Genomic DNA, 18,319 nt, shown 5'->3' on the forward strand with positions numbered 1-18,319 from the left:
GAAGAAACCAGAAAGGTTGATTGCTGGGTTTCCTCTTATTTCATCCCTAGTGACAAGGGATTTTATCCTGTGGTTTAAGGAAGCCTCCAGATCTTTCTTTTATTTTCTTCCTTTATGACTCTGAGGCAAAGCACAGCCCCAATGTCACCTGATAACTTTTTTTTTTTTACAATTTGATTTCCTTAAGTCATGTTATCATCATATCCACTTGACAACTACCATAGTATCCCAACAAACACATGGCGATTTGAGTGTGAGTAGTGACTCCTGGAAATTGGAAGCAGAAAACTTCCAGGCAAGCAGTGGTCTTGGCAAAACAAATAACATGGCCTTTCCTCTGATAAACATAGCAAAATATAAGAGAAGGCTAAACTAAAAACAATCTTCATGCTCATGGACTGTTTAAGTCTTCCCACTGCCACATCTCTAGTTGTTACTGCCTGAAATAGATAGATGGATTAATTTCTGTCAATTTACTACACCTTAGGATAGATCTTGGTTCCAGATCTCACAGGAGCTATTTCTACATAGCTAATACTTTTCATGCTAAAGAAACCACAATAGCAAACTATCAAACTCACAAATCAGATATATCTTTTCACTCCCAATTTTCCCTTTTTATACTTCAGAGCTAAAAATATTGATTTTGACTTTCAGGAAAAGTGCTTGTATCAACCATTATTTGCCTGAAGTCATTCTCATAGATGTGTAGGCCTTAGATTTGTTGGATCTGGGCTCAATTCTAGATCCTGTAATTAATTACCTGAATTCCAAATTAGATGTCTAAGTTCACTGTCCTATTCCATGTGTGAGAATTGCACATAAACTCAAACTTGGAGGATTACAATTAAGATTAAAGTTAAATGATGCAGATTTTTTTTGTTCCTTTTGAAACATTAGGAAACTAAGATTTACAGAAGTTAAATATGTTGTATAATCAATCCTTATGACAAGGAATTTTTTGGGCTTAGAAAATGTTCTTGTCATATGTTCTTATCATATATTCTCTCATAGTTACTATTTAAAAAGTGTAAAATATTTAAACTCTTGAGTCAGGTCAACAGAATTGGAATGGGGTGAGATTGGCACATTGACTGTATTATGGGGATTTTTCTTTGCGTGTGCTATCCTCCTCTGATTTGGGAAGTTGGTACTCATTCTAGTGTATGCATAAGCATGCAGGCACACATAGCAGAGATGACTGATTAAGCAAGAAGCCAGGGGCCATCCAAAGACTTTAGTCAGTGACGCTTCTAAATCCAGTTGCTCTGAGCTGACTTAAGTCCATCTTTCTCCTCCTTCTAGACGGGATCTCTGTAGAGACAGAGTAACTGTGAGTCTCTGGCCTCATCTGGTACAAAACTGCTCTGTAATGAAAGGCCTAGAGCCAAAGACCTCATTTCCTTTCCCCAGAGTCTTCACAGATGGAAGTTACGATTTCTATTTCTCAAAGCAAAAGGGCATGCTATTGGAACTATAGTCTCTGCTTCTCCACTCAATAAAGCAAATTCAAAATCTAATGTCCCCTGCTGCTGACCTCGTTACAGTGGCTGTTTTTTCAACATGGTCGTGTCCTGTTTGTGGCTGTGTTTAACTCACTGCAGGACCAGGCACTTGTCTGCATGGGAAAGATGCCACAGCCTGGTCCTGTTGAGTGACACAAGGGTAGAGGGCTCTGCAGGTGTGCTGGGAGAGACTCGCTGCCAACATGAGGTTCTGGACACTGCTCCTGTTCACCCATGTGGACATTTTTTATGTCATCTATAGGAATGGCCTTAGTGATCCACAGATCGTTGTTATAAATGAGGACTGTGAGGTTCTGCTAATTAGTGAATAGAAACTAGAGGAGAGAGAATCAAAACCTAGATCGACCCCGGATCTTTGTCACGAACTGAGGTTGTAATTTTTATTTACTTATCTCTAGTCACTTATCTTTTTATGGATCAGGGTTTTTCCAAGTATGATCCCTAAAAAATCTGCATCAGAGTCTCCTGCTATACCTGATGAGATACAGATTTCTGGGTTCTGTTCCAGAAGTAATTTTTTTTTTTTTTTTTGTCTCTCAAATTGGAGAAATTAAAACTTTCAACACATACTTTTGGAGATATCTATGAAAAACAGTTCACATTTTAATACTTAGTTTGAAATAATCTTACACTTCAAGAAGTTCCAAGATAGAGAATTCCAGAGAACCTGTCGCAGTTTCTCTTATTGTGAACACCTTAACCTACTCAAACAGCAAATCCAAGAAGCTCACATTGGTATACTACAAGTCTCTAGTTGTTATATACACCAAATCATATTGCTCTACATAATAGTAGCATGTTTCACACAGTTGTGATTGAATGCTGGTTGTGAGGGGAGTCAAAGAGTTAATTCAGGCCAGGCACAAGCCATGTGTGACTCTAATCCCAGCAACTTGGGAGGCTGAGGCAGGAAGATCTCAAGTTCCAGGCCAGCCTCAGCAATTTTGCAAGACCCTGTCTCAAAATAAAAAATAGAAAATGACTGGGGATGTGGTTCAGTGGTTAAGCGTCTCTGGGTTCAGTCCCCAGTACCAAAGAATTAATTCAGAACATCATAGAATTCTACTTAAACCCAGGTCACAGTGACAGAACTTTTAATGCAGCGAAGACTGAATCAGCCAGAAACAGAAGTGGAGGAGACATAAAAGATGATTTAGTCTCAAACTCTCATTTTATTGATGCAGATACTACAGCCCAGAGAAGAAACATGAGCAAGTTGGTAGAAAGATTGGAACTTGGTCCATATCATTTGGCTCCACCTTTCCTTGTAACTTCTTTAAGTGCCTTCCTCTGGTTATCATTCTTTCCTTTTTCTCTAAACAAAAACCAGAGAGGGTTAAAAAATATCTATCTCATATGATCCGTTTTCATCTATCCAGTGAGAGGAACAAGAAAAGTCTCAGTTTCCTCCAACAGGGGTGTCAAGAATCTGGTCCAGGAAAGGAGACTGACTTATCTAAAATCTCTTGGCCAGTGGACCATCCAGCCACATCGCACCCCCACAACCTAATTCCTGAGTCACTCTTATTTTGCTATTTTGCTGTATCCCACACGCCTCCAGCCCTGAATTTATGTGCTCTGTGCTGAAGTAGATATTTTGTGTATTCAAATAGAACTTTGGAGGAGTATTTATACATAAATTCAAATAGGGCACCCAAACGGGGAAGCGTTGTGAACCTGGCATATTTAGCAATTATAAATGGGAGATGTGACTGTGGGAAGAGAACTGACATGAATCAGTGTGAAATTCTGCACTTGGAAGAAAGAACTAGATAATCCCAAGTTTTGTTTTATTTTATTTTTTTCCCCTTTAAGCACCTCAGTCCTTATTTGTTCTGAGAATGAAGTGGGATACTCCTATGAATTTTGCTATTGCTAGTAATTTGGTGTGTTTCTGGGAGAATAAGTTCAACTTAACACAATAATATAGACCTTTACCAGCAAAGTTTTATGCAGAAAAGGTAGAATTTGGTCCATATTTTACCACTAAAACTCAGATACCTGGAAACACATTGCTTTTACTTGATGGCTGTGCCTTAGTCACACACAATAGAAAATAGGAAGATTAGATAGAATTGGTCATTTCTTGGGCAAAGCTATGGTGTGGGGGTTCCACTAGGGAGGATGACCAAGAGAGGGAATGGTGTGCTCAGCAACACCTCTGCTCGCAATTGATGGGGAAAATTCTCATGAGCAGGTGCCACCTTCTCCCTACATTGTCTGTGATTCCCAAGGTCTTGTATTAACACCATTAACTTGGGATGTCTTTTCCTTAGAGTTTTAGCAAAAGCCATGCCTGTGCCTGACTTTATTTATAACTTTTAAGGCATAACTAGTATAGGAAGTCCCTCTTGTCCCCCTTTCAGCTGTGTCTCTAATTGGTTTCCTGTTCCGAATGCCTATATTGCTACAGTTTCCAGGACTGAAATGTCCTTTAGGAAGTGAACTGAAGAGTGGGAAGTCTATTGGCCAGAGCCATGTAAACGAGTCAGTTATCACTTCTGGAGGCCTCAGTATTGGAGTAATCCTTGGAAATTGTGGAATACAGAACTAGAGCTCTAGTGTTTGGCACTTACCTTAATATTTCCATGTCCAAGTCACATTATTTAGTATCCCTATCTCACACATGAAAGTTTTAGGAGAGCACTTCATATCTAAACCGTAACATTCTGAATCTGGCTTCTAAAAGCTCATGCCCGTCTCACAATGCAAAGTACTTAGTTCTTGTCCATGAGTCCTCAGTCTTTTTTTTTTTTTTTTTTTTAATTTATTTATTTATTTATTTATTTTTTTTACGTTTACATAGGGTAATGATGTTTATTATATTTTTCCCCTCCCCCCCACCCCTCCCACCCCTCCCACCCCTCTTTTCCCTCTACACAGTCCTTCTTTCCTTCATTCTTACTGCTCTCCTTAGCCTAACTCTAAACCTAACCCTAAACCTAATGCTAGCCCGTCCCACCCCCCATTATATGTCCTCATCCGCTTATCAGCGAGATCATTCGTCCTTTAGTTTTTTGAGATTGGCTTATCTCACTTAGCATGATATTCTCCAATTTTGACCATTTGCCTACAAATGCCATAATTTTATCATTCTTCATTGCGGAGTAATATTCCATTGTATAAATATGCCACAGTTTCTTTATCCATTCATCAACTGAAGGGCATCTAGGTTGGTTCCACAATCTGGCTATGGTGAATTGAGCAGCAATGAACATTGATGTGGCTGTATCTCTGTAGTATGCTGATTTTAAGTCCTTTGGGTATAGGCCAAGGAGTGGGATAGCTGGGTCAAATGGTGTTTCCATTCCAAGCTTTCTGAGGAATCTCCACACTGCTTTCCAGAGTGGTTGCACTAATTTGCAACCCCACCAGCAATGTATGAGTGTTCCTTTTTCACCACATCCTCGCCAACACCTATTGTTGCTTGTATTCTTGATAATCGCCATTCTAATTGGGGTGAGATGAAATCTTAGGGTAGTTTTGATTTGCATTTCCCTTATTACTAGGGGAGTTCTCAGTCTTGACAGTTCCAATGTTGCCCAAAAGTCCAAGTCCAAAATCTCCTCTAAGACTCAGGGCTAACTAACACTCAGTGTGAGCTCCTGTAAAAATTAAAGGCGAGTTACATTTTTCCAATATATATAAAAGCACATAGTAAACATTTCCAATCCCAAATGGAGAAACAGGGGCCTAGGAAAAAAGGATGGGACCAAAACAAGACCAAAATCCAGCAGGGCAATCAAGTCCTATAGCTCTATATCCAGCATTTGGGGCACATGGCATGGTGATATTCTTTCCAAAGGACTATGTAGCTCCAACCCTATGACCTTGCTGGTTGTACTTTAAATGGCTTCTATCTTGGTTTGTTTCTGCTTGATTCCTACAGCTTTCCTCAACAGATATTCCACTATACTAGCATCTCTTAATCTCCAGTGTTTCTACTGCAGCTTTGGTTTCCTCCTCACAGCTTCATGCATTGCCCTCTTAGGTGCATTCTGTAGGGGCTCTGATGCTACTGCACTTTTCCTGGCCTCCAGGCCTTTTTTGAAATCTTGCTGGAAGCCTTAACGACCCCCTAAGTCCAGCTTCCTGCAGTCCTGCAGAACCAGCATGACATGATGTCTGCCAAGGTCTCCTACCATCTTAAACAGTAGCCAAGCTTCCAGGGATTATGGCTGCAGCAGCTTCTGAGTTTCTGGGTGGATGAGCAAGGTGAAACAACTTGCTAGGCACCCTGTGTTGGGTCCCTCATGATCTTTTATTAAAGGAATATTTGGTTTTACACCCTTGAATCTGAGATTGGACAATTCCTGAGATGCCCTCACGCCATCTTTCTTATTGTCCCTGGGTAAAGTATTTAGCATTTCTTTAGTGGTTATAATGCTTTTAACAACTACATCACTTAGTCTTAGTTTTATTTGTAGTTTTCTGACTGATCTGCCAGTTTTTCAGATCTTTCTGCTTTACTTTCTGCTCTTGATTATGACAATAAACTTGACTAAAAGCCATCAGCAACATCCGTGCTACCACCTGAATGCTATGAAGTCTAAACATTTCTTCCACCAGATTAAAAAGTCCATCACCTTAAATTCAGCCTCACAGAAGGTCTGAAGACATGGGGAAAATATAGACAACTTCTTTACTAGAAATAACACAAATGTCCTCCAGTCCAGTTTACAATAGAGTTCTCCTTTATCTCTGAAACTTCATGAACCCAGTATAAATTGTTAATTGCCCTCTCAAGATTCTGGTCTTGGATGCTCCCACCAGAATTGTCCATTAAAGTCCACTTTACAACATTCTTAAGCTTTCCCAGCTTGCATCACTAAACTTTCCAAGATTCCTCTCACAAATTCCAAAAAGTTCCAAAAGCTTCTAAACCTGACAACATGGTCAGGTTAGTCACAACAAGGACCTTATTTCTCAGTACCAATTGCTGTTTCAGTTAGCTTTTTTTGCTTCTGTGTTCAAAAGATCTGAAAAGACTAATATTAGAAGAGGAAGAAATATTTATTTGCTGCTCATGAGTTCAGAGGTCTCAGTGCATAAATGGCTGAATCCATTCTTCAGGAACAAAAGAAAGACAGAAAAGTGTGGTAGAGAAAAGTAGCTCAGGACAGGAAGCAGAAAAATACTTCATTTTCAGAGTCAAAATATATATCCCAAACTCATATCCTCAATGAACTACCTCTTCCAGCCATACCGTACTGCCTACAGATATGACCCAGTTACTCTCCATCAGGAGATTAATGTACTGATTAGGTTAAGACTCTTATAACCCAATCATTTCACTTCTAAACTTTCTCATTTTGTTTTAAACATGAGCATTTTGGGAACATCTAAAATCTAAACCATAACATAAGGCCAGCTCAATACCCAGAGCATGACAGTCACCTTGATTTTATAAGACAGTCTTTGCTCTTAGTTCTCCAAGGTATGTGAGAGGTTTTCATGTGTTTGATTTGAAGTGCCTAACCAACAGTATTTTCCAGGTGTTCTGAAGGAAAATGTGGCTTCTGTTAGATTCACAAGTATTTTGTGAGTTGGAAGAAAAAGGCAGATGAAGAAAAATTCTATTCTAAAATTACAGAATTTGAATGTGTTCTATGAAAGGAAAGTTTAGTGAACCAGTGTATCTGTGAAGACTGATAAGGCAGTCAGGCCTCATCTCAGGAAAGACAGACTTTCAAGTGAGCATGTGAGGCCAATTTCAAGTTCAGTGAAAACTACCCTTGAAGATACCCTAGGTAGGAGACAGAATGCCTCAGAAGTTCAACAGGGCCAGTTTTCCTCCAACAGAGGAATGCAGAGAAATAGATAAATACAGAGAAGGCATTTTCTGGATTGTGTTATTTAGAAAAATGTGTAGTATATCTTTAAATACAAATTTACACATGGCCTTGTAAATTGTGCAGTCTTCTGTCTCATGCTTGTGCCTAGACACCAAGCTCATTAAGGGGCATGGTGCTAACCCTCCTTAAACCAATGTCTCCTCCTCCTCCTCTATCTTCTCACTTAACATTCTCCCCCAACACCCTTCCTCAGGAATGGGTGTCTTAGAACTTGCCTAGATGCATTTAAGTGATAGAATGGGAGAAACCCAACACCCTTCCTCAGGAATGGGTGTCTTAAAACTTGCCTAGATGCATTTAAGTGATAGAATGGGAGAAAAACTTAAAATCCAGGCCTCCGACTCTGATACCTGCCCTATTTCTTGCTCTCCCACCCTTTTATTCTTTTCTTTCTGATGCACATGGTTAGTTTGCACCTATAGGTGCCAGAGACTATGGAAAATACTGGAGTGAACCAGAGCAGAGTCCTAACCACTTGGAGTTTACAGACTTAACACAGGAGTGGGGGAAGGAAGAACACATTTTGCTAATTTATTTATTACAGTAAAATGTAACCAGAAGTCCCCTATACTGTGAGGTCATATAACTGCACAAACCAACCACATAAGCCAGTTTCAGAGAAGCAGAACTCATGTACTTATCAACCGTGAGACTGTAATTGCCTCACTTAAATGATACAACTTCAATTTTTTCAACGATTGTGTTTGTGGGTTGTTTTGAAAATCCAACTAAGCAGGTTATGTGGGAGTAACCTATTAATCAAAACATGAATTATTTATGCTCTTGTTGACCATCTATCCTGTGCCCACATTTGCGCTTGCTTTTACTGGAAACAGAAGAGAAGTAGAAGGTACACACCTGCATTTTTCTGCTTGGGAAATCAGATTAGTTCAGGAGAATAATGGAGAGATGGCTTTGTGGGACTCAAGCCATACATGGAAAATGAGTTCAAAGAAGGGAGAGATATATCAGTATGAGTGGGTGACACAGGGCCATCTTCAAATAGTTGACTGAATTTTCTTGTCTGGTGGGAGAATGAATTGTTTGGATGTTCCAGGAAGGGTCATGAAACGCGATGTGTGTCGATATGAGGATACCCCACACTAGATGCTCCTTTTATGGGTATGATAGAGAGGGTCTCAAAGGTAGCTGGGACTTAAAGCCACTCTGGGGCTAGAGCATCTGGGTTTTTATCTAATTGATATTTTTTCTCCACAAATTTCAAACAAAATGTTCGACGCCTAATTACAAATCACAAAAAAACTGTTGTATCAATATTATGTCCTCTGGTAAATATACCCAGGAATAGTCTGTCTTCTGATATCCCATTTTTAGTTCTGTAGACACACACACACACACACACACACACACACACACACACACACCACGCACAAAATGCAGCTTCTTTGAGGTACATTTGAAGGTAGTTTCCATGTGCCCTTTCCTTCTCATGTTTAAAAGTTGTTTGCTGTCTTCTTAATTACCTCAGTTTTCCATAATCCTGCTATTATAAAATCAGGTGGAAACAGTTTTCAAGATTCTTTTATTAGTTCTATAGACTATGTAATTAATTATTCTTAAGGTGAAAATATTCCTCGTTTCTGACCACAAAACATCTTCACTGCCAGTTAAGGTAGAAGTTGGATGGTTACTGAAATGGAACTTTATTTTTTATTGTTTTTTAATTTTTTTTTTTATTTTTACAAACTGCATTTTGATTCGTTGTACACAAATGGGGTGTATCTTTTCATTTCTATGGTTGTGCATGTTGTAGATTCATGACATTTGTGTAATCATACAGGTAAATAAAGCAAGGATGTCTGTCATTCTACCATTTTTAATACCCCCTCCCTCCCATTTCACTCTATGTAACCTAAAGTTCCTCCATTCTTCTCTCACCCACTGCCTCCCACCCCCATTATATATCATCATCCACTTATTAGGGAAAACATTCCGCCTTTGGTTTTTCGTGATTGGCTTATTTCACTTAGCATGATATTCTCCAATTCCATCCATTGATCTGCAGATGCCATAATACTATTCTTTATGACTGAATAATATTCCATTGTGTATATATACCACAGTTTCTTTATCCATGAAATGGAGCTTTATAACCACACATATCTGTGACAATGTCATGATTCAGTCTTAACTATTATTTTCTTAGTTCCCATAGTACAATTTTTTCTGGGCCAGAGAGTAGAGCATGCAATTGTATGCTACTGCTTTGCATCCTGGAAAATACTGCTTGTCTACCCCCACCCCTAGTTAAAGGATATTTCGGAACTAACTCATGTAGTCTTTGTTACAACACACAAAACACCTAACAGATGGCTAGACATAAAACTTAAATTTGTTTTCATTGTTTGACATTCTGATGGACATTGTGTTTATGCTTCTTAATTGATGAGATGCCTGACAAATACTAAACTTTAAATAAAAAGTAACTGAAGGAATTGTTGAGGTTGGGACTCAGAATGTCATGATCTTGTATATTTTGTGTATCGGGTCAAGGAAAAAGTGTTTATCTTTGGCAATGTACCTTTTACCTGCTCTGGAATGAGACAATCTGGTTTTGGATCCTACTTCAAGTCTCTCAATATAGGGGCAGCAATGACATCCACTTCGTGGAGATATGAGGATTAGGTGAAACAATGCTTATAATCTGCACAGTTTTAGAAGAGTATTAGCACTCATTGAGGTCAACTCTTATTATCTTCTAGAATGTTTTATATAGCATGCTTTATTCCAATACCTAATTGGTGGAATTTTGTTTTGGCCTATTAGAAGAAATCTGCAATGGTTCAAATCAAGCATTTTTCCCCTGAGGAACATTACAATGGAAGATAAAACCTCTGTGGTCCTAAAGACAACCAGACCAGCCCATTACAGGTAAAGGAGGGCATTGAGTGAAAATCACAGCAGGCTTTCAATACTATGCTTGACATTCACATGTTACAGGAACTGGCCAAGGGCAGTTGTCTCCTTTCCAGTTGAAGACTCAGTGTTTGCTTGTGTATTGCAGGGTGAGCCAAGAACTTGCTGAATCTTCTCTCGAATTCCTAAGTCTAATCAATCTTTGCTTAACCAGGAAGTCAGTCATCCACAATTCCTCGGATCATGAACCTAAATTGGTTCCTTTCTTTCAAGTTGTTCCTCATCAGTGTTGGAATCCCCAGTACCTACCATGTGAAAATCTGTAGATTTGTCAGCTTGGAAAAATGTTGTCTTTTATCTTATTTTTCAAGAACCAGAGGTATTTGATTGAAACGGCTCTTGAGTCTACAGCTGGACAGGAAAGGTAGAGAAAATAGTCTCTGTACTCAAGGGGTTGCTCTGAGAGCAGCTGTGTTTGCAGGGGGTGTCTGTGGTTATTTGTTCACTGTTATTGCAGCATCCAGCTACACAGGATTCTCACCCAGGAGAGCATCGTGCTTTTGCAAGACAGGGTGTCCCCATCACATTCAGCCTGGATCCCACCCCTTCTCTCCATCTTCAGCCACCTTTTCCGGTTCACCAGCTTTCTTGCTTCTAGGTACTGCAGTGGTTTTCTTACCTTTCTAAATAATCCATAGTCAGCAAGCAGCCAGATTAATCCATGATAAAAATGTTGAAAACAGTCATAATGATGGCTATCCTATATACAGCATTAACTCTGTGCTAGGATCTGTTTTGTTTTTCTCAAAACACATTTATTGAGGTTCACATTACCTATAAAACTCACTGTTTTAAAGTGTATAATTTGGTGGATTCTAATTTCTTAACAGAGTTGTATAAGTGGCATGACTACCTAGTTTTAGAGAGTTTTTTTTTTTAATCTTTTTTTATTGTAAACAAATGGGATACATGTTGTTTCTCTGTTTGTACATGGAGTAAAGGGTTAGGGTTAGGGTTAGGGTTAGTTTTGGAGTTTTAGAGTATGCTCATCCATATGTAAAACCCATACCCATTAACAACTCCCTCTCCTATTTGCTATCCTCAGTCCCTGGCAATGACTGCTCTTTTTTCCTGTTTTTACAAATTTGCCTGGATGTTTCCAGATATATAATTCTTAATTGATACCCTCTTTTCTTTTTTTTTCTTTTTCCTTTTTCTTTCTCTCTCTCTTTTTTGTACTTAGAAAATGTCACACCACTTCTACCCTCTCTGGTTCCCGATGAGAAGTATGACCATCCCCTTATTAGGAATGACTTGGTGCCTTGTATCGTAAGAATAATTTTTCTTTTGTAGCTTTACAATTTTTCTTTTCATTTTTGACTTTAAATAGGTTAAGTATGATGTGTCTAGACATAAAGGTTATCCTACTTGGAGTTCATTGATGTTTGTGGATGAGTAGATTAATGTCTTTCATAAAATTTGGCCATTATTTCATCAAATATTCTTCCTGCCCCTTCCTCCCTATGTATGTCAAACAGAGAAATGTAAAACCATTCCCACAAATGTTTATAGTACCATTAGTTATGATAGCCAAAAAATGATATGAATATTCATCAACTGATAAATGAAGTATTTCTGTACAATGAAATACATTTCTGTTACAGAAAAGCATATAGTACTAATACTTGCTACAACATGGATGAACCTTGAGAAGGTTATGCTCCGTAAAAGAAAGCAGACACAAATGCCACATATTTATATGATGCCGTAGACAGGAAATGAAGCTCCTTGTATTCTTTATCACCCATTAGCGAGTATTCTCGTTCTACAGGAGCTCCTCAGAGGAGAAAAGGCACTATCATGTACCTAGTTCTTACCATGTGACTGGCACTGTGAGAGCCATCAGTCACATGAAACAAAAACATGTGAAATTCACAGGTAGGGAGACCACTAATGAATTTCCTGGTGAGGAACTTACTGATGATATGGAGAATGACATATTTTGCAGTGTTGGGGATCAAACACAGAGACATTTCCCATGCTAGGAAAATGCTCTACCTCTGAGTTACATCCCTTGCCCAGTTTTTTAAAAAGATAATATAATTACAATATTGAAAAATGACCAACAATATTGAGGGTGATAACTCATATATAATTCCTGGCATATACCAGGTTCTCAGTGCAAGTTCATATCAGAAAGTTAATGTGGAGGGATAGCTTTAGAGTAAGTACTCTCAGAAATGGTTGCTAAGAGAGCCTAAGGTCTAGATAATTATGACAATTGTAAATGTCAGGATACATTTAAAATGTCAGATGAATGCCATAGAAGACATGTATTATTGTTATGGTGATGGTGTTGATACAATTTAAAGTGAGACCAGAGTTTGAATGATCTATGTCAACTTACTATGGGATCTTTTTTTTTTTTTTAATATTTTTATAGTTTTCAATGGGCCTTTATTTTACTTATTTATATGTGGTGCTGAGAATCAAACCCAGTGCCTCACACATGCTAGGCAAGCGCTCTACCACGGAAGCTACAACCCCATCCCTTACTGTGGGATCTTGACCAATTCTTTTTATTTTTTAAATATCTGGGGGAAGGTAAGTTAAGTTGTTTCTCTCACAGACCGGTTGGGGTGATAGAAATGAGAACATCTAAAAGCACTTAGCAAAATGCCTGATCAGTTCTTGACAGGGATTTGGAGAAAGAGAGGATATCAGATCCAAAGAGCAAGGAAAGTGTTATGGAGATGAGAGAATTTGCGTAACCCTTGTTACACTGAACATTTGAGTTTTCACAAGTAGTTGGCTACTTCTAATGAGTTACACTCCAGCATCACGGGAGAGAAGAGCTGTGTTGTCACTGATTGTTGTCTGTTTCAGGTTGATTCCAGGCTGAGGAAGAGTGAGATAAAGCAGGGAGGCCAGGGTCACTGATCTGATTGGATCAGGAATCTTCAAAGGGGAAGGCTTGTGTAATAGGAGGTGACACTAGGGGTTAAGAGGAAAATATTAGTCTTACATGCATCTTAATATATTTGCATTTTTAATTTTGTATGTATTGAAAACACATGTTTGGATTTACAACTAAATATATTGAGGGTGCACAATCAAAATACCTTTCTGAAGGAAGTACAAAATCAAACTGTGGATCTGCTGATCTCGATATCAGTCTGGTAAAGTTCCCGGTAATTCTTATTCCTGCTTCTAAAACAGCAATACTGATAGAGAAAGTGCATATTGTTTGAGAAGGAAGGGAAAGCAAACCAGCCTTATCCTCTCTCCCGTCTTATAGCTATGAAATAAAGACCTTAAAAAACAGAATGACCTGCTCATGCTCATCAAAGGAAGGAATGAATATAACTGGGAGTTCTGCTTTTCTTGGGGCTTGGGGTGAGTGTATGTGCCTTGGTGTGATCACAGAAGTGGGTGGGGGTATAACATATCTTTTAGTCTTTTTCTGCTAAATGACCGGAACAAACCTCAATTACCCTAAGATCCTCTGAGCACAGGTTGGAGAAGCTGGTGCCGAGAATATCTACCTCCTCTTCCCTACCAGGGTTTTCTCATGACTCTTTTGATCCTTGATTGATTCTGCTTTGAAAATATAATTTCGTTGAGTGACAAATGCTCTTTGTCATGGAACACATTCAGTTCATGTGGTCCCGGCTGCTAGAAAGGAATGGGTTTTTCTCTGTGGAATTACCTTGGGAATCACTGAAGCATCTGTGAGGCCTTTCTTGCCAAGCAATGTTTCTCCCCTTGCAAGGGGAGGGGAGGCTGGAGTTCCCAGTGGAGAATCTGTACCCAGTGAGAGTTCCTTGCATTTTAAATAAATAGAATCCCACGAGTAACTCAGTCTGTTAACTCATGGCTATATGGCCTACATCAGCCTCCTACTGATACATAGACTTGAATTTCTGCTTAAAAGATATACAAATATTAGCAATTTGGGGCAGCAGAAATATAATTTATTGACTTTAAGGGAAGATTTTTTTTTTAAGACAAAAAAAGGGATGGTGTGTTTTACAGAGTAAATGGTGTGTTTTACTGGGGATGAAGCTCATCCTAGGCAAACATTATAAACATTATGTTCATTTACAATGCAAATAAACTTCCACTGTCATTTGCTCTGAGTCCTTTCTGTTTGCATCATGTTAAATCAAATGGGTATTTCTAAGGAGAAACTGTTCCACTCACAATGGGCTATTCCTTATCCATGATGTCAGAAAAGAGGCCTGTTGTACATAGTGCAACCGTGGTTAGCTCAGTCCGTAGGTATATCTTCACCTTTGACAGTCACGTCTGCCTTTCTGTGGTTGGTGAGAGCCTCCCAGGATCTCCATCTAAGGACCCCTGAAGGGTGGAGAGTGAAGGTCAGCCATGGAATGCTTCAGTAAAGGACAGATAGCTTAAAAGTCACAAACTCTAGGGCTGTGGCTTCAGAGAAACAGGGAAATAATACACAGAGGAAGCAATGTGGGGACCTAACTGTGATAGAATTGTGAAGTGGGGGACCACATAGTGAAGAAGAAAGAGTAGCAGATTACAGATTACAGACAAACTGGGAGCCAGCCTTGGTAGTGCCACCGGCCACCATGGAATCCTCTGCCCATCATTCTTAACCTTTGTTCCTTGAGCTTCCTGTCTGTAAGATGGTGGTTTGGATTAGTTGGCTTCTAAATCTTCTAACTCTAAAAACTCTGCTGAGTAGAAAAACCCAGCATTTCAATTTCAATTTGGCTGTGTCTAGTATTGTCCAATTTCTTATATTCTAGGTTTCTATATAACATCTCTTATTTACACAAAGTTTGCTTTGAAAGAACTTTGTCTCAGCACCATAATTAGAATCTGTGGCCTATAAAAGAGATACATGTAAGGTCAGTGTGTTTGCGACCTGGATGCCCATGAATGTAAACAGTGCTTCAAGGCAAAAAGCAAAGGTGCTGCCTTAAGAGAAGGAGATGATTAATTAGAGAAGGTCTGAGCATGTGGAGTGTCCTTCAACTCCTCGGAATTGCAAAGTTTTGGTCATTCTTCTCCTGTCTGAAAACACAGAGCAAACCATTTTAGGGTCCCTGAACCACATATTCTATATGATGGATGTTTGTTAGTTTGGGTGCAGAATTGAAGTTTGGGTGCTTTTTTGCTTTCACTGAGGTCATTCCCACAATTGTCTTCTCAGCCAGAGGGGTGGTAGGATGTGGGTCGCTTGTCTAACTACCTGAGTTTGAATCTGGATTCTGTCGCCTTCCAGCTCTTTAATCTTGGAACAGTTATTATGTTTCTCTGGGCCTCAGTTTCCTTTCTTCTAGAATAGGAAAAACAATAATAGTGAATTTATAAGGTTTCATAAAACTAAGCTGAAATAATACATATAAACTACCTATCTCCTGCTACATGGCGAGAATATAATAACAAATATAAAGCTGTTACTCTCATTTATTTAGGGGTCAACCTTAGGTGCCACCTTCTCAATTAAAGCACTTTTTATTACTTTGACCTGCAGCAATCTATTCAGTCTCAAAAGATAGCACTTAAGATTTTATAGCCTAATTTAGCTCTTGCCCACACACTGTCTTGTAACAGTCCTGAACGGCAAAACTTCCCAATCATATAACAAGCTCCCTTGTGAAAGAGGAGGTGCCTGAGACAAATTAAATGTCTTGGTCAACAATAAGCAGCTAAAACTGGTTCATTTCTTATTTCTTGGTTCCCCGGTCACTGCTGCTTCCTGTCATTTTTCAGAACACTCCTGGCTTCTCAAGAACAAAGTCTGCTTGAGTCGCCTCAGAGGTGAGACTAAGAAGAGAGCCTCAAGGAGCTGGTGATCCAGGCTTGAGGGCTGTCATCCCTAGGCTGCCAGCCTCATTTGCTCTGGAAGCATGAACTTGGAGATTTCCCTCTGAGTCTCAATTTCCCCAACTTTAACACAAGATGGTATTGGTGACAATTGGTAAGAGTTTGGGTGCTGGGGCTACAGAGAGTTGGGTTATCCCGGAGCTGTTACCAGATCTACAGCACTAAGTGATTTAAGCTCCCTAAAGCTCGGTTTCTTCAGGCAAGATGAAAATATTAATGCGTCCAATGAACTCGAAAGGTTTAATGAAACAGTGTATGTAAAATACTTGGCATACTGTGAGGACCCTGATTGTGCTGCTTGTTATCCTTAATATCAATAATATTATCCATTATTATCTCTACTACCACCACCACCAAGATTATCATCATCTCTATTAGCTTTTACAGCACAATGGGAAAAATAAATAGGTTGTAGGGATGAGACTACCTTGATATTAAAACCAACCCCTATTTTCACTAGCTTTGTGACCTTGGGCAGCTTATATTTGCCCTTCTGAGTCTTAGCTTACTTATTTTGTAGAAAGGGTTGCAGCAATACCTATTTCATCAGGTTGGTGTGAGGATGGAGTTATTGCTGCTTGGAGGAGTTTTGTACATGTGCCCACCAGGTGAATATTCACATATTAGCTGATACGTTCAATAATAACTGCCACTATGCAGCCCTAACTTACATGGTCCTCTAGTTATAACTTAAAACTCTGCAAAGTAATTTAACGTGTGCTTGGAACTTGGTAGAATCATCTGTGGGTAGTCGTGGAGTAAATACCCTCAGATGTCGCCTGCCAGACATCTGTCTAGAGTCATTGCAGTGATCTTTGAAAGGGAATACATGGAAAGTGGCAAGCTTTTGGCTTCCTTCCCTAGGACTTGCATCTTGGCTCTGATGTTCAGACTTCCACAGACCAGCTGGCCAAATGACGTCCAAGCTCACTTCCTTTCAACCCTGTTCCTCACAATAGCAAACAGGGCAACACACAAGAGAGTATTCTGGGGAGATGTGATGTAACCTGAGACTGTAGTCAATATGGAAGTGTACCATTGAGAAGATATTCTGGAGTGAATAAGGGAGACCATGAAGTAATGACCAATAGTAATGATGTTCTTGGTAAAACTACTTCCTGTTAATTTAAAGGGACCTCAGATTAGATGCAGGTTTCATCACAGAACCCTATGTTTAAAGGAGAGTCTAGGGGTATCTTCAAAGATTCCAGCTCTTATGACATAGTAGTGAGCTAGAAGCACTTTCTTTACAAGTTATGCAACGGATTTTAAAGTCAGAAATACTGGGATTCAAATCCTAGCTGTATTAGCAATAGGCTATCTGATGGGGGGCCAAATGTTTTCCATTTTCCATGAATTACTTTCATTATCTATAAATTAACATGCAATTGGTTGCTTCTACCTTATTGTTGGTGAGGAATTTAAATAAGAATGGTACAACACTTAGCCTAATATATAATACTTGGTAATCACTCACTAAATGGTAGCCAGTAATAAAGATAAGATTAGGGGGAAATCCTGTCTCTTTGCATCTGCAAAGCTAAGAAAGTCCCTTTTATCCTTCCTGAATCTTAGTATGTAACAGGAAACCCAGACATGAATCAGCAGTGTCCTTAAAGGCTTTCAGTAATAACCCAGAGGATAGGGATGAAGGACCTGACTGTTCTCTGTGACCTGGTTTTCAAAGGTTAGGGACATGCTAAAGACATGCTGTCCTCCTTTTTAATATGTTAGTGTTCCTAAATCTGTCTTTTAATTCTGTATAGCTATTTGAGAATCATGAACTTGCCAGATTCCGAAAGGAACTCTAAAATCAGAGGTGCCTCTATGGTCCTGTGATGTCAAGTAGCCTGTGACCAGAGACAGTGGATGCATATCTTAGGAGTTCATCTTTTCCACTCATGAAACAAGGCACCTTAATTAGATAAATTGGAAAGTCTCAGAATACTTGAGTAAAGGATTCTAAATTCTATTTCTTACTATTTATTTTGAACTTACCTAATTAATGCTTTATAATGAATACGGGAAAGATCACTTTCAAAGTGTTCGTAGGGTTCCTCATATAATATAGTTACTGAGCATTTACCAAATTCCAAATGTCATGTCAGTAACTGGGAATACAATATTAAATTGAAAAGAAAATTCATGACCCCTTGGAATTGACATCACATTTAGTTTGAATGTAAGTCAAACTAT

The sequence above is a fragment of the Sciurus carolinensis genome, chromosome 6 (genome assembly GCF_902686445.1).
Source record: "Sciurus carolinensis chromosome 6, mSciCar1.2, whole genome shotgun sequence".
Lineage (NCBI taxonomy): Eukaryota > Metazoa > Chordata > Mammalia > Rodentia > Sciuridae > Sciurus > Sciurus carolinensis.